The 6,917-nt window shown below is 46.5% G+C and overlaps 1 long non-coding RNA gene across 1 annotated transcript; it reads right to left on the bottom strand.

Annotated features, from left to right (window-relative positions):
- Nucleotides 1-2,096: 2,096 nt before the first annotated feature.
- On the bottom strand, nt 2,097-6,502 carry LOC134480621 (uncharacterized). Its single transcript, XR_015629814.1, has 2 exons — nt 6,392-6,502; nt 2,097-2,577 (listed from the first exon to the last, which is right to left on the bottom strand). It is a non-coding gene; the product is annotated as an uncharacterized LOC134480621 (long non-coding RNA).
- Nucleotides 6,503-6,917: the final 415 nt, after the last annotated feature.

The following is a 6,917-nucleotide window of genomic DNA, read 5'->3' as shown; positions in this document are numbered from 1 at the left end:
TGCTGTGCCCTCCAGTCAATCTAAAACAAACAAACAAACAAACAAACAAACAAACAAACAAAAACAAACAATCCTCTTGATAGAGCAACCCTTAGTCTTTGGGGAGGAGAGATGGGGGCCGCAGGGAACCAAAGGTAGAGAGTGGGGCCACCATGAATGGATAAAGTGTTAGTTTGTGGAGCTTGACTCCCACTCAGGGACTTGGTGGTGACAGTTACCGAGGCTCCTTCTGCCCCCACGAGGACTTGTTTAAGAAACGAGAGGAATGGAAAGGAAGCAAGATCCTTTCCTCAGTTCAGCTGTCAGAGGCAGGCACACCTTGGGTCTGGGATGGGGAGAAGCAGCTCCCTCCAGTCCTGGAACACCTCCATTTCTCAAACACCCCCAAACCTCAGGCTTCTGTGTTGGAAGTTTGATGGAACAGAGCTGGGGTGGTAGAGCAAATGGCTCGAATCTCCCGGGCTGGGGTGGGGGGGGTTGGGGGAACACATGAATGTTCCCTGCTTTGATCCCCCAAGGCAATCGAGGTGCTAGCTGGCAGAGCCCAGCTGCTACGTGTGTGAGTGTAGATCTTTGTGAAAAGGAGCCTTATAGGTCTCATTCCTCCTGCTGCCCAGCTCCAGTTAGCACCCTCAGCTCAGAGTTATGCAGCAATGAAGTAAATGTTATCAGTTCAGAAATAAGAGGCCCTTGTTCATAGTTTTAAAGTGTTGGTCCTGAGAAGGGCTCTCCCCTCACTATGACCCTCCTGATAGGGGCATTTCTGAAGGCGCATCCTGTCTGCTACGTCCATTAGCACACGGAGTATGAGTCTGACCACTCCTCTCTTTGCCGTTGAGCTAAGTCAGGTTTCCTTATAAAATGATCCTTAATTGATCCGCATAGTTTACGTGTTCAGGATCACAACCATTATGACGTTCTAGTATATTTATGTTTGGGAATTCTCCTTAGACTTTCTAAATCTGTGTCAGTAGAGATTTTCCCCTTGTCTGAGAGGACACATTCCAAGACCCCCAAGGAACACCCCCAACCTCAGACACCATCAAATGCAACGTGTCTTCTTATGACAATGGTTAATGTGCAAATTAGGCACAGTGGGAGATTAAGAATAGCTAAAAGTAGAATAGTTATAATGATGTAACAATGTAACAATAATAACTGTGTGCATGTGGTACCTCTCCCTCAGAATACCTTGTTTTGTTTTCACCTTTTCACTTACAGGGGCTTTGTAGCCTTTGTAGCCTTTGTAGCCTTTAAGAAAACATCTAAATTGCCAGCATCACTATTTGAGCTTTGAGGCATTAGCAAGTAAAGATTATTTGGACATAGGCCCTGGGATGCTGCGACTTAAGGTTTGGTAACAGAAGCAGTTACTAAGTGACTTCGTGAGGAGCATATGCACTGTGGACACAGGCAGTGAGACCATCTTGTGTATTGTATGGGTGCATTGCCTGTCAGTTAAAAACCCGTGGCTTAGGGGTTGGGGATTTGGCTCAGTGGTAGAGCGCTTACCTAGGAAGCGCAAGGTCCTGGGTTCGGTCCCCAGCCCCAGGGGAAAAAAAAAAAAAGAAAGAAAGAAAACCCGTGGTTTCTAGGAAAGGGTAGAATAGAAGGTGGGGCATCTGGGAGGTAGAAAGAATTCTGGGATGGAGCCAGGCATGGGGGATTCACCTGGGAAGAGTTGAGGAGACAGATGTGTGGCACAGGTAACCAGCCGCATGGCAGAATATTGATTAGAATAAACAGGATAGGGGTTGGGGATTTAGCTCAGTGGTAGAGCGCTTGCCTAGCAAGCGCAAGACCCTGGGTTCGGTCCCCAGCTCCGAAAAAAAAAAAAAAAAGAACCAAAAAAAAAAAAAAAGAATAAACAGGATAATTTATGATCTAGTCAGAGAAAAGCCTAGCAACATGGCCAAGGTGTTTGTAAATAGATTTGGAGTCCGAGTCTGATTTCTGGGAGGACGAACCGAGACATAACTTCTACAGACACACGTTTTGGAATATGTACTGTGGACACACGCCTTGGACAGAAGGATGATTCATGGCTTGGGTCTAGAGTTGGAACCTCAGAGAATGGAGCTGACAGAGGCCAACTAATGTCTCACGCAACAGCCAGCTTTATTCAGAGCACCAGACAATTTAGACTCCGTGGGTTAAGAAGAGTCATTTGACTAAACTGCACAGTCACAACAAGTCACACATGGCAAAAGCATGTTTTTCCAGGAGGCACATAAACAGGTAACAGTAGCCAGTTGTCAGGAATAAAGTAAGCTTACTTTGTTTCCCAAGTGCAAACCCGGGAGGGGATCGAAAGCACAACCCAAGAATTAGTCCTTGCTTTCGAGGAAACTCAGGTCACAAAGCCCTTGTCTTGTTTTCTTGGAGTTTTCTCACAAGCGCTCAGAGTTCCCATCCCATGACCCCATTCTCAGACTGTGGGACTGTGTTCTGACAGTTCTGAGCGTCACCAAACTTCATCCTGCCACTTGGAATGGGGCATCCGTGTCCCATCTGCCACCTCCAGACATGTTACGGGGTACATGGCTTGTGCTGCCAACCTGTTGTCGACTGTAATTGCTGGCCGAGGGGAGAAAAAAGGCTTGGATAATGGTTTTAAAACATGACAGTAAAAATTTAAAACACAAATTATTTGTTCCTGGAAATTTCAATTTAGCATTCTCAGACTGTCATTGGCCTGACTGATGCTTTAGGCAGAAGGCACTGCTGTAACTATAGTTGGTTGTCTGGCCTCCCAGAGTCTTGCTAATTTTAGGAAAATGGCATTGCTAAATTTAAAGTATCCACAGGAGGTAGTTGTAAGCCGCCATCCAATGGTTTCTTTTTATGTTTTAGGTCAGAATCAGGTTTGTGGAACTTTCTGTGAGGACAGTAAATGTTTGGTGCCCCAAAGCAACACTAACACCCTGCCCTCCAGGTCTTCTCATTTAACCTGACGTTAAACTTGTGAATCTATAAACACACAGTTTTCACTTTTTCTAATTAAGGCAAAGCCACCCAAACCAATTGTTGTAAAACTTGGTCCCACCAGTAGATGGCAATATGGTCCTATTTCTCGAAGCCAAGCTAATTCCAGGGCTGCTTAAAAATTTTCCACTTGTGATCCCCTTTTGCCCGAGAAATCCTTACAGACCTCCAAATATCATGCATTTCCTGATAAGTCATAAGACATTTACATTAACAATTCTTTGAAATATATAATTGTATCATTTACTACAGATGAAAGCAAAATTTTCACATTACTGAGGGGGAAGTGCTTGTTTATTTTTTACAACATACTCAAGTCTTAGCAGGATATTTGATACTACAGGGTGTAGACGTTGTCACCCTTTTCAGGATTGATCGGTATTTCGACTTTATAATCCACCTTGAGATGCCACTTTGCATAAAAGTGTAGTGGAAAATGGGAGAGCTATGTTTAAGAGTTGCAAATTCTGTCCTAATCACAGCTAAAATTCATTTGACAACTGTTTAAATATGAAACTTAACACAACATCTCAGTACACACACACACACCACTGTAGGGCTGCTGGAAGTCAGGGGACGGTGTGGAAGCCTGTTCTCTTCTACTAGCTTGGTTCTGGAGACTGAACTCAGGTTGTATTTTTTAGGGCAAATGTCTTTATCTGCCATCTTGCCAGTCCACAAACAGCAAGTTTAAAAATCAAATATTCTACTGTAATGGTCAAAAGCGATACTAAGTCGATACTTACATGGTAAGGAATGTTGGCAGTACAATGCTAAAGTTTTCTGTGACTAAGGGGTTGTATTTGTATAAGAGCAGGACGCTGTATGTACAGTAAAAATGCCACAGTTCATAGCACACAGGACTCTTGAATCGAACCCAGGTATTTCCGGCTGCATTATGGGCTGTGTCTGTGATGGTGGCGGTGTTGACAGTGTCTGTGACGGTGGCCGTGTGACAGTGCCAAGCCTGCGTGGTGTTTGTTCAGAGGTGATGCTGCAGTGAAGTTGCGTGGTGGAACATGGGCGAGCACTGCTTCAGACTCCTTAGGAGCTAGCTTATGAATTAATGATTGTTGGATGCGTTCAGGAACCCTTTCACAACACCCACTCCAGTTGTGTGACTCCGTGTGGAGCTGTGACCCACAGCTTAGGAAGCTGTGCTAATGTGCAAATTCTTAAAAAAAAAATAACACCCATCTCTCAAGCGTAAACAAATGTGCAGTTACCACCTTAAACTGTACTGGGGCTGGAGGGAACGCTCCTCCTGATTGTAAGGCTCGAAATGTCCACCCCACTCCACCCTGCTTCCACTCGTTAGCTAGTCAAAATAAAGATTGTGTTTCCAACATAAAATTGGGCTAAGTGTAGTGGTAGCACGAGTAAACCCTTGTGATGAAATGATACAATAGAATATCATTGATATAATTGCTGACTTTCAGCTATGGCATTTATTTTGTTATAAGCATTAATTTTTCATAATGTTTTATAATTACACAGGGCTTTATGCGTTTAGATTCCCTTGGTCTTTCTCCCAGATGTTGAATAATTGGTTCAATTGAGATGGTTAAATTCTCGATCTACATTCATTCTTTACCCAGGTTAACCTGTGCATATTGATTCCTCTGGCCAAGGAAGAACCAGGCTTGGGTGAGGGCTTAGAGATAATAATTTAAGAAGGAAAACACCTACAGTTTTATTGATAAAATGTTCTGTGTGACCGTCTTTGAATATTCTGTTTGGAACACTAACCTCATTAACTATGAATTCAGAAGCACAATTTGGCATTGACTTCTCCGCGGCAGGTTGGAATTTTCCATTGGCTTTGACCTTATCTGCCGGGAACCGGCTTTTGCCCCCTGTGCAGTGTGCCACATCCTATGCACCACACTACCCGGAAGCCAAGGGTGATCACTTTTGACCAAAGTTGTGTTTCTTGAGTGTCTGAATCGTACCTGATAAAAGGCCATCGGAGTCAGGGGGCAGCTATGGGGTGAGCGAAGGGTGTGGGCCTGCGTTAGTAAGTTACCACTAGGTGGCAGGCCAGGTAGGCATCAGACAGGGAGAGTCCCTAGAAACTAGATTGAGGGCTGTCTGCAAAGTCTACCAAGCCTCCTTCGACGTGGGAGGAGCTTTGCATCAGTGTGCGTGCCTACTGCAAGGGGAAAGGCGACTGGAAGAATGAGTGACCCCGGAAAATGGCCCCAGGGTCCAAAGGAGATAGACCCTAAACGGGAAAATAAGCAAAAAGAGACCCCCTACCATAGATGCAATGAAGCTGCAGTCCCCTCGGGGGCTGAGTCTGTCACCTGGGAGAGGTTCAGACTGAGAACCGCCAGGCTCAGTCGTGATTGGCCCCAGGAGCCCATCGTCAAAATAGATGCAGGGATGGGGAGAGGGTGGTGGCAAACAAAGATGGACTTCATCTTTGACACAGGAGCAGCCATCTCCATGGTAACCCCCTCCCACAGGGGAGCTCATCAAAGACACATCGACCATTGTTGGAGCCACCGGTCCAGTAGGAAATACTGATTCTGTGAGCCGTGGGGTTGCTCTGCGGGAGACCACTCAATAAAACTAACTATCCCCTTTTGGGACCCGGTCTTCTCTCCTTCGGATGGTGCGTGGACTACGATAAAGCCAATCACTGTCAGACCTTCCAGCCGTCGCGGGGAAAGGCAGCAGCACTGAGCCCTGTCCTGGGAAATTTGCAACAACTGGCATGCATACATAGCAAATGGATGAGTCGCCTGGAAGGAACATCACTGTGGAGGATACTGGCCCTTCTTAAGAAGCTGGAACTGTGCGCCTTGGTTTTGCCAGAGGCATGGGACAGTGTGCACCCAAGGAAGGACAAGGGGTCTCCCTGTCAGGGACTAGCCGGGCAGCGGGACAAGAGATACTCCGCAAACTAAACACGACAACGCTACAACAGGGGTGGTCCTGTAACTTTGGGATGGAACGTGTGAAGGCAGGGGTGTAACAGACGGACGGTCCCTCAAATGGTTATGGCAAGTGCTCCATTACCTGCGAGAAAGGTCAATTGGCCCCACCCATGGGCCTCTGCTCTATCCTGGAAAAAAAAGCAGAAAACGTATCCAGATTTGACTCTAGCGCCCTCTAGTGAAAAATGTTCAACTTTCAAGTGGCTCTGTGGAGCTGGAACTGGGAAACGGTTGGTTGCTAGATCTGTTTGAAGGCCAGCCAGGTAACTTACACTGGTACTGGGGTCCTAGCCCAATTCTAGAAAACCAGACAGTCCTAGACATCCCTGATGACTCCTGCCTTACAGGCCCCCAGTGACTGGGGGAAGCAGAATGTATAGGGGCTGAGGAAAACTGTACCGGGCTGGTGACTTGAACTAAGGTCCAAATGGCACAGCCTTATATTGTGCCGATAGAATATATACCTGTTACCCAGTGTGGGTTTGCAGGATGACACCAAGCCTCCACCAGCACCAGAGGTTCCTTGAGAGGGGTCATAACGGATTCTGACAAAGAGGAGGAGAGAATGGGGTGCAGAATCTCAAACTGCCTGCCACGTGTTAAAGCAACGGAAATTCCCCAGGGCTTGAGATATTCTCCTTGTACCAGGGGTAGAACAATACTAGGGCCCTCGCCACAGGAAAGAGAGAAATCCCATCTTACTCTCAGTGTTATTGGAGATGGCCCTCAATGGCGTTACTGCCACAGGAGCGACTGAGCTCAGGATCCAACAGGTCCGGCATAGCCAGCTGTCCAATCAAATGGAGGAGGGCCTCAGGCTAGCCCAGCAGAGTATAGTCACCCTGCAGAACCAGAAAGACGCCATCCCCCAGCAACCCTACAAAAATCGTAGCTGAAAAGGTGATGTGTGTCTTTAGAGGAAAAAAGATGGTTGTTTCTGCACAAACCACTCAGGGATCGTAAAGAAAATGCCAGGCAGCTGGTGGAAAA

The sequence above is a fragment of the Rattus norvegicus genome, chromosome 9 (genome assembly GCF_021556685.1).
Source record: "Rattus norvegicus strain SHRSP/BbbUtx chromosome 9, alternate assembly SHRSP_T2T, whole genome shotgun sequence".
Taxonomy (NCBI): Eukaryota; Metazoa; Chordata; class Mammalia; order Rodentia; family Muridae; genus Rattus; species Rattus norvegicus.
The sequence above is the reverse complement of the archived record's forward strand: the minus strand, read 5'-3'. Positions and strand labels throughout refer to the sequence as shown.